This window comes from Podarcis gaigeae (assembly GCF_964106915.1).
Source record: "Podarcis gaigeae genome assembly, chromosome: 11".
NCBI lineage: Eukaryota > Metazoa > Chordata > Lepidosauria > Squamata > Lacertidae > Podarcis > Podarcis gaigeae.
This window is the reverse complement of record NC_139687.1, coordinates 41,563,086-41,578,695: the sequence shown is the minus strand read 5'-3', so window position 1 is coordinate 41,578,695 and position 15,610 is coordinate 41,563,086. Positions and strand designations below refer to the sequence as shown.

The following is a 15,610-nucleotide window of genomic DNA, read 5'->3' as shown; positions in this document are numbered from 1 at the left end:
CTGGAGAAGTAGATCTCAGCGGTGCTTCTTCATTAAGGCTGGCTGTACTGACGATGGCAAATTTGTAGTGCTGAAGAACCAGCACATCCTCAAAAGCAGGATGGCCGCCGCTCTCCTCTGAAAATCTGCAACACCTCCCAGATGTTAGCGGGGATTCATTTAGCCTGGAGAACATTTATTTATCTGCCACGAGGTACAAAGGAGCGAACGTTTTGACTCTTAAGAGCTCGGCTTGAGTGTGCGGAATTGCTGGTTTGCCTTGCAGCTGAGGACTATTAGAGCTTTATTTGCTGGCTCAATGGAACAATGTACAGCGAGTGTCTCTCTAAAGGGTATTTGGAAACAGAGTTTTAAAGAACTGAACTAGCTGTCATTCCCTTCCAGGGTTCAGTCACAGTGGTACACAGTGTCAGGTTTTTAAAAATGTAAGGCGCACACATGTTGTTGTTGTTTAGTCGTTTAGTCGTGTCCGACTTTTCGTGACCCCATGGACCAGAGCACGCGAGGCACTCCTGTCTTCCACTGCCTCCCACAGTTTGGTCAAACTCATGTTCGTAGCTTCAAGAACACTGTCCAACCATCTCATCCTCTGTCGTCCCCTTCTCCTGGTGCCCTCAATCTTTCCCAACATCAAGGTCTTTTCCAGGGAGTCTTCTCATGAGGTGGCCAAAGTATTGGGGCCTCAGCTTCAGGATCTGTCCTTCCAGTGAGCACTCAGGGCTGATTTGCTTAAGAATGGGTCGGTTTGATCTTCTTGCAGTCCATGGGACTCTCAAGAGTCTCCTCCAGCACCATAATTCAAAAGCATAAATTCTTCAGTGATCAGCCTTCTTTATGGTCCAGCTCTCACTTCCATACATCACTACTGGGAAAACCATAGCTTTAACTATACGGACCTTTGTTGGCAAGGTGATGTCTCTGCTTTTTAAGATGCTGTCTAGGTTTGACATTGCCTTTCTCCCAAGAAGCTGGCGTCTTTTAATTTTGTGACTGCTGTCACTATCTGATCATGGAGCTCAAGAAAGTAAAATCTCTCACTGCCTCCATTTCTTCCCCTTCTATTTGCCAGGAGGTGATGGGACCAGTTGCTATGATCTTAGTTTTTTTGATGTTGAGCTTCAGACCATATTTTGCGCTCTTCTCTTTCACCCTCATTAAAATGTTCTTTAATTCCTCCTCACTTACACATTCCCAAAAGAAAAAGAAAATGTTTGCAGTCACATGGCTATAAGGAGAGCAGGAAGAGTATAGGAGTAAAGGACCCCTGGACAGTTAAGACCAGTCAAAGGCGACTATGGGGTGCAGCGCTCATCTCACTTTTGAGGCCGAGGGAGCCAGTGTTTGTCCAGAGACAGCTTTCTGAGTCATGTGGTCAGCATGACCAAACCGCTTCTTCTTTAATAAAAATAAAAAAAATAAAAAATGACCAAACCGCTTCTCCTTCAATGGAACACTGTGATGGAAACCAGAGCGCAAGGAAATGCCATTTACCTTCCCATCACATTGGCACCTATTTATCTACTTGCACTTGGATGCTTTCAAACTGCTAGGTTGGCAGGGGCTGAGACAGAGCAATGGGAGCTCACTCCGTCACCAGGATTCAAATCGTCAACCTTCTGATCAGCAAGCCCAAGAGACTCAGTGGTTTAGACCATAGCACCACCCATGCTGTGCAACCATCCCTTCTCATGTGGGGAGGTTTTCTCACTCCACACAGCCTCTTTGCCAGTGGGGGGCGGCCATTGAAGGTGCAGACCAGGCTGGGGAACAACCAACCCAATCTGTGATTTCAAAGGCTCCCCTCCCAGCATGCCTTGCACCCAAGCAGCATTTTATTACAGGGCCTTCCATGTTCTCCTCTAAGATATTTTTACAGCCACCATTGCTGCCCTGTGTCATGTCCTCCAGTGCTCTCCCACAATAGTTTTGTACTGACAAGCTTCTTCGCTGAGTACTGTAAAGAGTGGACAGTTAATTATCTGAAAATCCATTGGCTTTGCAGCGAAACTCCCTTCGCTTCCTCATCTGCCAAGGTGCACTTCAGAGAGATGAAGCAGACCTTCTATGTGCAACATGCTAGTAGAAAAGTTGTAAAAGAGAGAGGCCTACCAGCAGCATCCCATGTGGCTTCTGTGGCCCTTTGCTGAGTGATATGTGAAGCAACTCCACCAGGTTTCCTCTGCGTCATTCTTGAAGTCTGTTTCCTGATCACTTTGGCCTCTCTGCTGTAACTTAGCTAAGCTTTCATTTGTGCAGTTGCTTGGGTCTCATAACGGCTTCCTCTCATCATTCACACTCACACTTTCACTTAACAAACGTGCTAAGGTGACCTCTGTTTTACCCCCGACAGAATGAACAAAAAATCTTGCACTTTCCCTCCGCCTAGTAACTTGATGAGCATATCTTCCCCGCCCCCCGTTAATCCTTCCATATGATACACCCAAAGACACTTTGCTTACCATACAATTTAGCCAGTGCTTCCCCCCGCCCCCAGCCGGAGCGCACCAGAGTGCAGTTCTGGCACCTCTCAGGTAGATGCCATTGCAGGCTCTCCCCGTCTGCTTTTTGCCTTTACAGTGGACGCTCGGGTTGTGAACGTGATCCGTGTGGCATGCGCGTTCGCAACCGGTGTCCGCACATGCATGAGTTGCAATTCAGCGCTTCTGTGCATGCGCGACCACCGAAACCCAGAAGTAACCTGTTCCAGTACTTCCGGGTTTCAGCGGTCCGCAATACGAAAAGACGCAACCTGAAGACATAACCTGAGGTATGACTGTACTTACTTCTGAGAAGTCAAAACAAACATTTCAAGTCAAAATAGAAGCTGGTCAGCATATGCAAGTCTACCCTTCTTTTTAGATCTATGTTTCTGCCTAGCTCCTAGCCGCTCCTAGCGCCGGTTGGTCAAGTTACGGGGTGGGGCCAATTCATATTTCCCTTTCTTCAATCCAGCTCCTGCATAGCGGCAGCAGGCTTTAAGCTTTCCAGCCTGGTCTCTACCATTGCACATGCTCACGTTTGCACGAGGGCCCTTCTGAGCTACCCTAGCCCTCCACCTGAATCTAAGAGAACGAGGAGGGCAGGGGAGCATTTATTTGACCTGCACCAGCACCAGAGGGGACCTTCAAAGCAGCTAGAGAGACAGCTTGCTGTAGCTTTTAGCATCCCTGTGGGTAGGTGTTGTTAAACGAGCATCTGTTCAGGGCTGCCCCCAAATTGCCCAGCAACTTACTGTAACAGCTTTCTCTATTTTTCTAGAGAAAAAGCACTAGCCATTTTAAAAAGAACTCAAGCATGGGATGGGTCATCTCTGAATGTTGTTGGACTCCAATTCCCATGAGCCCTAGCTAGCACGAGCAATGATCAGGGGGCAGTGGGAACTGTAGTTCTGCAGCAGCTGGGTGGATTAACACATCTCTGACTCTGTGTGGTGTTTTTTTTAACTACATTGCCACACACCCCCTTCAGAGCTTCAATGCATGAATGTCTAGGAGTGTTGCCAGCAGGGTGGAGTGAGCTGAAGGGAGAGTGCATATTCCCGGGACAAAATGAAACAAGAGATTGGCACTGGACTGAGAGCAAATGTGTGGATTCGTGGTCAGGTATGTTTACAATATTTAGCAGCCTTTGGGTCCATTCCACAACTGATTGTGAGCATGTGTACATGTGTGTGTACATGCAGCTGTACTTCCAACCTTCTGTGCAATTACTATAGATAGATTGTATATGGTAAGAGCAGTTAAACAGGAGAACTGACTCCCTCAGAAGGTGGTGGACTCTCCTTCATTTGAGGTTTTTAAGAAGTGGTTGGGTGGACACCTGTCTTGGACGCTTCAGCTGAGATTCCTGCATTGCAGATGGTTGGACTAGATTGAGAGCCAGTGTGGTGTAGTGGTTAAGAGTGGTAGAGTGGATTCATGTCTCTGCTCCTCCACATGTAGCTGCTGGGTGACCTTGGGTTAGTCATACTTCTCTGAAGTCTCTCAGCCTCACTCACCTCACAGAGTGTTTGTTTTGGGGGTGGGAGGAAAAGGAGAATGTTAGCTGCTTTGAGACTCCTTCAGGTAGTGATAAAGCGGGATATCAAATCCAAACTCCTCCTCCTCCTCCTCCTCCTCCTCCTCTTCTTCTTCTTCTTCTTCTTCTTCTTCTTCTTCTTCTAGATGGCACCAGGGTCCCTTCCAGCTCTACAGTTTGATGATTCTATATAAATATAAATAATATTCTGTTCCCCAGGAGATCCCACGCAGCAAATAGTGTTGTGAAATTTATATAAACCCATACTGTGGATAATTTCTTTCTCCTACTCCCCAGTTTGATTTCCAAGCTTGGCTTGTTATCTTGTCAAAAGCACTGAAGACCTATACAGTTCAGAAGAATATTCACATCAAATTACACATGCAAGTTAATTTGTTTGTTTAGACTCATTAACTGTAAAGCTTTTGCTGGTATCTCTGCTGAATTCTTCCATTTGCTCAAACTATTTCTTTGGAGACTCAGTGCTTTGCCTACAGCTGTTCTATCATGGAAACTGCAATATCCTATCCTAGAGTCTCTTTTGCACCATATGATACTCGGTAGCATGTTTATTACTCGCTTAACAGACTGCCCCACCCAGGCAGTAAGTTTAATGCCTAGAGAAATCATCATAATCATCTGAACAGTATATTTTCAGACTATGTCTAGCACCATAGTTCCCACTCCCTACCTCCAAACAGTGCCATGACCACTATCTTTCAGGTTCTAATAGGTTTGAAACAAAATCTTTATTTCCTGTTTGCACATTTATAGTGGGGCTAATATCTTCCCAAGCTACGGTCTTCCTATTTGGTCCCATTGGAAAGGATTTTGATTTTGAGCAAGCCTGAGGAACCTGTGTCCCTCCAGATGTTGTTGGACTCAACTCCCATCAGTCCCTTCCAGCCACTGTGTCCAGTGGTCAGGGGTGATGGGAGTTGTTGTCTATCTGGTGGGTCACAGGTTCCCTATTCATGATTAGCATAATGGTGTGGATAAAGCATGTTTTGATTGAAAGAGAAAGCTAGCATAGAGTATATTTTGATTGAAAGAGAAAGCTAGCATAGAGTATAATTTGCAAGATATATAGCCTGCAAGGGGTGATGGAGGTAATGGCATGGGTTGCCAGATTGTACTAGGTTAGATTACTGCAATGTGTTATATGTAGGGCTGCCTCTGAAGACAGCCGAGAAACTGTAGCTGGTGCAGAATTTGGTGACTAGGTTTCTCACCAGGACAAGACAGTTTGGGCATATTACACCGATCCTGCCAATTAGTTTCTCTGCCCAATTCAAAGTGCTGGTTTTGACCTATAGTGCCTTAAACAGCTCAAGACTGCAATAACTCAAGGACTGCCTCCCCCATATGAACCGACCCAGACCCTGAGATCATCATCTGAGGCCCTTCTTCGTGTGCCTCCTCCATGAGAGGTCCTAAGGGTGACAACAGAAGAAGGGGCCTTTTGGAGGTGGCTTTCACACCTCCAGAAACCATGTTTGGAACAGTCTCCCTTAGGAGGTTGTGGACTCTCCTTCTTCGGAGGTTTTTAAGCAGAGGCTGGATGGCCATCATATGATGGGACAACCTTCTGCTTATTTCCTTCTGACATCTCAGATTGCATGTCTGCCATTTCCATTCTGTTCTTGAAGCAAGCTTATGCTACTGATGAATCAAAAGCATCTCCACACAGGCAGCACCTGGCCCAGTGGGAGGTACATCCCCACTGTGATTGTGAACCTCGTCGTCACAGCAACCCATGTGGGCAGAAGTCTTCTGTTGCTGGTGTGGGAGCAAAGACTGAGAAGAACAGCAACTGCACTGATAACAGAATGTCTATAAAGAGGTTCCAAGACACTAAGCCAAACGCATCATGGAAAAAGCTGGTTTTTAATGCAGGATTTAAAGGAAGGCATCCACAACCTCCACCCCAATTTATCCCATGAATGCAAAATCCTTCAGTGACATGGAGGGGAGGCTTCTCAGTGGTGGTGCTGTCTCAAATTTGACTGGTGCAAAGGCTGTTGAGCTTTCTGCCCCAGTGAAAGATTTTGCTTTTGGCCCCAGTCTTTGCTGTATGCTTTACAAGAACGCATGATGCTTTAGGAGAAGGAAAACTTTGATCCTAAACTTCCACTGCCTTGCGTGGCAATTCCCGCCCCCTCCCACAGATGGCGTAAATAAAGACACCAGACACCGGAATTTAGGTTAATGGGCGAAAATGGCCACAACTTTATTGATTACAGGTAAGAGTGGTATTGGCTTTAGGCATTGGCCCTAACAAACTATCCGGTCTAACCGGGAAGCCTTAAGCACCAACTGGGGGAGCCCCCGAGATGCACATCCCTAGGCGCTCCCCAAGGGGTTACCGCTCGGGAGCGCGCTTTAGGCCCTAGCCTCCGTAGGTTTCAGACGAGGCGACGCCCCCCGGAGTCCTTTAACGAACTACCCTTCAAGATTTGGGGGAGGTGATGGCGCTCCTCCCCCCAACTTCATTTGCATAACAATACCCCTGCCAATGCCTACTGCCAAAACCGAGGAGTTGTGACGTTTTGCTACGAGGTAGGTGAAAAAACCAAGTGGCTTTTAAAATACAGCCAATTATCCAAATGGAAAAACTCCTACCAGGCCCTTTGCAGCGACCAGCCAAAGCCGATAGCAAAGTCTGAATGACAACCCAGAGGGCGGGTGGGTGGGAAAACTGCAGCTGCTGTAAGGAAAGAAAGGGGGCGAGCCAGGGCTGCCCCGACCTTAAATGCCCTTTGTTAACCCCGCCCCTACTGCCAGCCGATTGGCTGGCACTGTGGGTAATGAATATTAATCGGAGTGAGGAATCCCTGAGTCCCACAGGGCTGCAGCCAGCCCCGCGAGAATGTAGACGGGGGCGTGAGCCCGCAACCCCCCCTTAGGTCGGGAGTGGCTTTGCGGCTATACTCATTTGTGAGAAAGGCTTCTGGAGAAAAATCTGTATCCGCTGCCTTGCAGGACATCTTCGGGAGAAGGAATGGCTAAGGAGTAAACCCTTCACAAATCTGGATTCCCTGAGACAGTTGTAGGCCTCCTTCTGGCAACTCCTGCAGGCAAGCTGGTGCCAAATGTATTGCTCTGCTTTCCGTTAGACCACATCAGCAAGGCTAAGGGGGGGGGTCTTGTCATCTGGCCATTCCAGGACCTGCACAAACACTGCTCAGGCTTGTTCCCTGGAGAGGCCACTTCAGTGCTGCTAATGCAGCAAAAACAATGTGGGAGGCAGGAGTTGTAAGTTAGCAGGCCTTGTGATTCTCCAGAGGTTTGACTTCACCCCTGGAGGTGCACTCCATTGTCTCTCAATTAATTTTATAATGAATGATTTTAGAGTGTTGTTTGTGCTGTACTTTTGTACTGTTTTATTGTTGTTAGCTGCCCTGAGCCCGGCTTCGGCTGGGGAGGGCGGGATATAAATAAAATTTATTATTATTATTATTATGGATGCCAACAGGAAAAAAATACGTTTTAACTTTTAACCTGCCCTGAAATTGCTCAGAATGAAGAGCAGGATCTAAATGATCTAATAATGAAATAAAGGATTTAAAATGAATAATTGGAACTTTGGAAGCTACCTTACACTGGGTCAAGCCAACGGTTCATCTTGTTTACACAGACTGGCAGTGATTTTCCAGGATTTTGGACAGCGGTCTCTCTCCCAGCCCTACTGGGAGCTGCCGAGGATTGAACCTGGGACCTTCTGCACGATGGTCACCTGATGCTCTGCCACTCAGCTACAGTGAGCTACAGCCCTTTCCTACACTACCATGCCCACTCCAGTGTGTGTGGACTTGTAAGGAGGGGTCCTGCTGCTTTAAACCCAGCAGAGCTGTGCTAGAAGCAGCACTGGGATCACATCCTCTTGATGCCAGAACCTATTAATCATAGCTGAGGGCGAGAGGTTGATTCATAGGGTGGTGGTTTAACACAAGGTCTTAATATTGTACACAGTTCATTCAGTTGCCATAAAAAGCGGTCACTGATGAGAGGGGCATTTTAAAACATCAGATCACATCATTCCCCTTGACAGGGCAAATCCAGATTAAATGGAGGTGGGGGAGTGCTGGCATTTTGGTGCCAATGATGTCAGGTTGTTGGTAGGGGACACTGTGGTCTAAACCACTGAGCACCTTGGTCTTGCTGATCAGAAGGTTGGCGGTTCGAATCCGCGTGAGGGGGTGAGCTCCCGTTGCTCTGTCCCAGCTTCTGCCAACCTAGCAGTTCGAAATCACACCAGTGCAAGTAGATAAACAGGTACTGCTGTGGCGGGAAGGTAAATGGCGTTTCCATGAGCTCTGGTTTCCGTCACGGTGTTTCGTTGCACCAGAAGCGGTTTAGTCATGCTGGCCATATGTCTGGCCGGCTCCCTCAGCGAGATGAGCGCCGCAACCGCATAGTCGCCTTTGATTGGACTTAACCCTCCAGATGTCCTTTATCCTTTTTGCTTTTCTTAGGTGGTTTGTGCAAAAAAATTACATGCACAAAATAATAATAATAATAATAATAATAATAATAATAATAATAAATTTTATTTATATCCCGCCCTCCCCAGCCGAAGCCGGGCTCAGGGCGGCTAACAACAATCAACAATCAAACAATCAGATTCTAAAAAACACATTCTAAAAATATTTCATTATAAAAATCAATTAAAATAAAATTAATGGCAACTAATTAAGCAAGATTCTAAGCAGGTTGCCAGAGGAGGGAGTCAGGCTGCGCCCTGGCCAAAGGCCTGGTGGAACAACTCTGTCTTGCAGGCCCTGCGGAAGGATGTCAGGTCCCGCAGGGCCCTAGTCTCTTGTGACAGAGCGTTCCACCAGATTGGAGCCGCAGCCGAAAAGGCCCTGGCTCTAGTTGAGGCCAGCCTAACCTCTCTGAGGCCTGGGACCTTGAGGATGTTATTATTTGCAGACCGTAGGTTTCTCTGTGGGGCATACCAGGAGAGGCGGTCCCGTAGGTACGAGGATCCTAGGCCGTATAGGGCTTTAAAGGTTAAAACCAGCACCTTAAACCTGATCCTGTACTCCACCGGGAGCCAGTGCAGCTGGTATAGTACCGGATGAATGTGATCTCGCAGCGAAGACCCCATAAGGAGTCTCGCCGCGGCATTCTGCACCCGCTGGAGTTTCTGGGTCAGTCTTAAGGGCAGCCCCACGTAGAGCGAGTTACAATAATCCAGTCTGGAGGTGACCGTCGCATGGATCACAGTGGCTAGGTCAGGGCACCCATCCCCCAATAAACACCCATTTGGAAATGCCACCCCTTGGCATGTTCAGGGCGCTCCTTATGTTTGTGTACAAGGTTATTTTTTTTTAAAAAAAATAAAAAGTCAAATCAATGTTTGATTTAACAAAGAGCCAAAATACAAGCAAATGCTTTCATTTATTTGTTACACATCCCAGCCCCAAGAGGCACATCTGCACATCTGTGCCAGCAACATCTGCCCAGACCCAGCATTGGGATGGCTAAGATTATTGTCTGCCTTCCTAACGGAATTCCTGCTTCTCTTCCTTTCACACACAGATAGGAGGCTATTTATCAGGTCATCTAGCAGAACACAGAGATCTGTGCGGTTTGTGGGAGGGGAGGGGAAGAGGAGGGAAGCCTTGTCACTTGGTATATCCTTCAACCCAGTCAAAGAGGAAATTAGTTTCCATGCGCTTTATAAAAAGCATTGAAACCAAACAATGGCAGCCACACAGCTGGCTTTTAGAAATCTGATGTCAACAAGACCAGAGGCATGCACTTCGGGGGTTTGTTTGGTTTTTGTTTTTAATCTCAGGAAGGATTTGCAAAACAGAGTGTGCTTGATGAAACTGGCAAAAGGGGCAGAAGAAGCCAATAACTCAGAGAGGGTGAGAGGCAGCTGATGCCAGCAACCTCTGCTTCAGCTATCAGCAGATCCACGCTACACATTTAAAGTATATCCAATGCATATTTAAAGCACATGACTTCCCTCAAAGAGTCCCGGGAACTGTAGTCCCCCCCCCCCCACAAAGCAGCACCCTTAACAAACCACAGCTGCCAGGGTTCTTGGGGGAAATCTGTATGCTTTAAATGTGTGCTGAATTTGCTGTAAATGTATGGTGTGGATCTGCCTTATGCCAGCCTTTTGAAGAGTGAGTCACAGCTTGAACTTCCAGAAGAGGTACACAGAGAACACTCATCTGTGGGGAGGGGAGAATATCTCCTGCATCCCAAGAGATATGAGCAAGAACGTCCTGCTCTCCACCAACCACCTTGGGCACAGATATGCCAGCAGACACCAGCAATGAAAATAAGAAAACGTGTGGACTTATGAAGTCACCATTTGACATCCCACCCACTGCTAGGCAGTGCTTCTCTGGGTCTCTGTAGTGATGTATGAACATGTCTCAGTCTGTTACGATATTGATTTGCACTTTCCTCTGGTATTTTCCATTCAGCCGCAACTGGTTTATTTTGCACAGGGGATCCGGGTAAAAGTCGGACGCAGCAGAATTAATCTGAGCCTTGAAAAGCACATAGAGCTGAACGAGAAAGTGGGAACGCATATTAAGACGCAATTTGCCTTGGACAGCAAAACAGCAGGCATTGGTCCAGTCCATAGCTGTCAACTTACAGATTTGAAAATAAGGGACCAGCAGCCTCGAAAATAAGGGATCTGCAGCCAAAATAAGGGATTTTCCAAGCACAGGTATGTTCAGCTTCTGAGCCCCTCCGAGCCAAAGGCAGAAAGCCCAGCCAGCAGCCAAACGAAGCCTCAAGCGGTGATTCCCACAGCGCAGCAACCCAGCAAAGGGGATGCAGCAAGGGAAATCACCGTCACCTCTCCGCTGGGAAGCGCTGAGCAAAGGCGAGTCCCCAGGCAACGCGGCCGATTTGATTGGCACAAGGCATGCAAACTCCACCCCCCAGTCGTTCTTAGACTCCTTATTGGGTAAGCAACGCAGCCAAGCAACACAGTTGGAGCCTCCCTCCTCCCTGGCTGGCAAGGAGGGAGGGAGAGGAGCTGCTTCCTTTGAAACCCGGGAAATTTAAGGGACATCATCAATAAGGGACAGCAGTGGGACACAGAGCTGGGATAAGGGACTTTCCCACCAAATAAGGGACGGTTGACAGCTATGGTCCAGTCTTCTTCCTTCCTACAGTTCTTGTGTTTGTGTGTAGCATCAGCTCATTAGCAAATAACCAACACCTTGGCTGCATAAATGCCATACATTTGGAGCACATGACTTCCCTCAAAGAATCCTGGGAATTGTAGTTTAGCCCTTTCGGAACTCCAGTTCTCAGAAGCCCTAAAAACTGCAGTTCCTAGGATGTTTTAGAGGGAAGTCATGTGTTTTCAAGGTGCTTTACATGCCTGGTGTGTGCATGCAGCCTTTGCATGCATTGTTAATGGCCTCTGGATTTGTCTCCTTTCAACTAGAATTATGAGAGTAATGGATTTTCCCGAAAGCTCTTTAATCTTGCTCTCAGGGTGTGCCTTTCCATTTATAGCTTAAACACCTCAAGACTCCATTTCTCTTAGCAATGTAAACGGTGACTCTTCCGCGCCTCCTCCTTTCGGGAATCAATCCAGATGCCTTTCTTAAACCACCCTAATGTTTTTTTAAGAAATTCATTGGCTTTCAGATGCGCTAAGTGTTGTTCTTGTCAGAAGTGTTGCACGTGTCAGAAACTTCCAAAGGAGAAGAAAGGAAGAGGAAAAGCCAGGCTTGCTTTGTAGCAATTAACATCATCCAAGGGGATTTTCGTTCTGCAGAGACGGGATCTTCCTGATTTCCTTCGCTCCCACACTGCATTTCCTCATCTGACGTAAGTTGTCCAGATGGTTGAAAACAAGAGATGTCCAGGTCGTTAAGGTTCTAAATTTGAAGTCACACGCTTGGAGGGGAATAAGGAGATCAGAAGGGTGCCTTCAATTTTTTAATTTTTTATTTATAAAGTTAAGCGCTCCCCAGTTCTCCTTGCAGAGAGAGTTCCAGTGACAGTGGGGATTAGTTTACTTTTCCTTCAGATGAGACAGAATAAGAAGGGCTTATAGCCTCCTCATAATATCTGTTTTGATTATAAATATATAAGCAGAACATGGCAGAAGCAATTAGACTCCTGAAGCAGGGAACACTTTCGCTAATCCTGGTATAGGTAAATGTGCACACAGTCTCCCTTCAACTGCTTCCAGTCTATCTGATACCAAACCCAGGCTTTCTATAAACTGTTTTTCTTCCTTCCTCCATACTATAAATATATTTCAATGGGGTGCTTCTTTTGTCCCACTGGGCTCCTGATCAGAAGCAGCTCATCCAGCTTGAGCCACAATGCTAGATTCATAGCAGTGGGGTCACACTGCCACTTACCTACAAGGAGGAGCCAATCCTGTGCTCCCATTGGTGGGTCCACACTGTGGTGCCATGTTGCCTTTTGCCCTTCCATTAAACCGCAGTGGCCAGGCTGCCAGGAAGCTACCATTGTGTCTCTCCACCCCAGCTTGTTTCAGGCAGAATCAGGCTTCAGCCGATCCAAACTGGATTTCTAGCTCAGGGCTGATCTGGAGTTCCACATCGGGTCAAGGAGTGTGTGTATACAGTCATAGTTGGTGAAAGCTGAATAGAAGGAAGAGGAGACATGAGAACCTATTTTAAAATACTAACTTTTAAAGCTGCCTCGGCATTTCTCTAATGCAACTGTGTTAAAGAAAGCCAAGTTGGAAATCTTGCTGTGAGCCCTTAGTCTTTCTGAGCACTGCTATCAGGAAACTGTACTTGTCCAACAGACTGAAGGTAAGTTGAAAGCAGCAGGATTTTAATCCAAGGGATAAAGTGAAAGTGAGAGAAAATGAGTAGCAATTAGGTTTCAGCTGATCGCCTTCCCTCTGGGAAATTAACAAAAAGTCCTTCCGCTGGGATCTTGTTGAAGTTCAATTCTCTAGTGATAAGCTTTTTACTTGTTCTTCAACACCGTAGCACAGAACATTTCATTCTGGCTCGAGACAAAGGATTTCCAAGCAAGCCCCTGCATGTTTAAGAGGATGCCCACAGTGTATTAATTCAATACCTCCAGCACGTTCGGTTTTGAGTTTGAAATGCAATGAATTCCTACCCCCAATTCCATTTGGATGTTGCAACTTGCTTTCAGTGCAAATGAACAATCTTCCGCTTTCTGAGTCTGGTTATTCATTCGCTGACCGTTAGCAAAAACATTTTAAAAATAGACACGAACATGCCAAATGAAGTGATAAGATGCATGAGACCTTTCGCACCGTTGGTCAATGATTTTCAAGCAATGATGGGACGAACTGCAATACCGTCTGAAGTGAATCAGTAACCATTTGAAAGGTACAAACCGAGAGGAAGTTTACAGAGGCACATCCAGATAGGCTATCATCTCATGGAACATCAACAAACAGTATTTATTCAGCAGAGAAGCTCACGAGGACTGTTGAATTCTCATCATGTCAGTGCAGCTTAAGGATTACATCACCATGACAATGCACATTCCTATCTTCTAACATTTGGATGGTAGGTACCACATGGGTGACTAACCTCTGGCATTCATAGATGTCTAATTCAAGAAACAAACTTTCCCATACAATAATCTCCACCGGGTGCTCTGGCTTGCCCCCCCCCCCCCAATTGAGGAGAGCGGTCAATATCCAACAGTTTCACATGGCTCTTTGAAACTTTTCTACCTATATTGTGGTGCTGAGTAAAAATGACCTCAGAAAATTATCCATCCTCTTTGTGGGCAGCGAGAATGTGGTGAGATTCTCCAGCTGTTAAGGAAGTTCTCAGAGATTTATTCTCAGAAAAATATCTTCTGAGAATGTTGGTTCACCTAATGTTAACTGAAGCACACTAGTTCTGCAAGGATGCAAAGGGCTAAGAGAGCAAGACTGGAAGGCGCAGATGCCAAGGTCAACAATATTAAACTATACCGGGTTGGGTATACTTGAAATCCTCTATTACAGTGTTTCCCAACCTTGTGCCTCCAGATGTTTTTGGCCTACAACTCCCATCATCCCTAGCTAGCAAGACCAGTGGTCAGGGATGATGGGAGTTGTAGGCCAAAAACATCTGGAGGCACAAGGTTGGGAAACACTGCTCTATTAGATAGGCAGGTTGAGAAAGTGGAAGGGTGTTGAATATTATCCAGTGGATCCCAGAATTCTCCTACAGCAGTGGTTCCAAATTGGTGGTCTGCAGACCCCAGCAGGTCCGAATAACTGATGCAGGGAGTCCGTGGCACCATCCACATAACAAAAATACCATAAACATTTTCAAAAATAGGGGGTCCATGGCTTGACTTTTGAAAACAAAAACTTAGCTAATTGGGAACCACTATCCTACAGCATTGCAGATAGGAGGGAGCCCCGATCAAGCGACTTTTCAAGTGAATTTCTCAGGATATTCTTTACTCAGCTCTAAACTCAGAGTTCCTGAAATCTCCATCTCACGTGAATGGGCATGAGGTATTACGGTAGGTTCATGTTGAGAATGAAGAACAACATACTGTCCAGAACTCTCCTTCCTTCTGTCATGAGAACTACAATGGAATTTTAAAAAATGAGGGAAACACACTGAAAATTTCATAGAAAGTGAAGAGAATTCTGGCCAAAATTCCTGAACATAGCTGTCAAGTGTCCCTTATTTGAAGGGACAGTCCCTTATTCCAGCGCCATGTCCCCCTGCTGTCCCTTATTGATGGATGTCCCTTAAATGTCCCTTAAATGATGTCCCTTAAATTTCAAAGGAAGCAGCTCCTCTCCCTCCCTCCTTCCCTGCCGGCCAGGGAGGAGGGAGGCTCCAACTGTGTTGCTTGGCTGTGTTGCTCACCCAATAAGAAGTCTAAGAACAACTGGGGGTGGAGCTTGCATGCCTTGTGTGTGGCTAGTTAATGCAAGCTGAGGGGGGTTTGACGCCATTTTGTTGCACGTGCTGCTGCAAACTTTGCAGTGCAAAGCCAGGCCGGGGAGCCATCTTAAGTTGAGGCTGCATAGGCCTTGTGGTGCATGTGATTCAGATTCTATTCAGTTGAACCTCTGGTTACAAAGTTGGTTGGACAGTGTTCTCGAAGCTACCCAGCATGAGTTTGACCAGACTGCAGAAGGACAGGAAGACTGGAGTGCCTGGAACAGGTGAGGCTGCAGGTCCCTTATTTTCAAGGCTGCTGGTCCCTTATTTTCAAATCTGTAAGTTGACAGCTATGTTCCTGAAACTGCACATTTGGCTTCTACAACTAGGGAAGGGAGGGCTCGTCCTACCTTTGTGTAAAAGATGCATTCTAGAAAATATTCCAGACCATCTTCTGTCACCTTTTACCTTGCAAAGTTTTGATCACACTGCCTCATATAACAAGCCTTCAATCCAGAAAACGCACTTTGTACTTTATTATCACAGTGGGACTTTCCCGCCTGCAGCCTAAGCAGGCAATGGCATCTCAAGGGCTGTCTGTTTATTGATTTTCTGAGATAGCACACATTATTTCAAAATGTACCAACAAATGCCTTCAACCATCAACATGCTAGAAAAGCCCCACTGTATAGATAAAAGCTTTCTTTGCGTCTTCTGCCATTTTTTCTAAATAATTGGTT

At 46.4% G+C, this 15,610-nt stretch overlaps 1 long non-coding RNA gene across 1 annotated transcript; it reads right to left on the bottom strand.

The window, feature by feature from the left end:
- Window positions 1-11,933: 11,933 nt before the first annotated feature.
- Window positions 11,934-13,291, bottom strand: LOC310827572. Its single transcript, XR_014556426.1, has 2 exons — window positions 13,120-13,291; window positions 11,934-12,623 (listed from the first exon to the last, which is right to left on the bottom strand). It is a non-coding gene; the product is annotated as an uncharacterized lncRNA (long non-coding RNA).
- Between the last annotated feature and the right edge of the window lie 2,319 nt (window positions 13,292-15,610).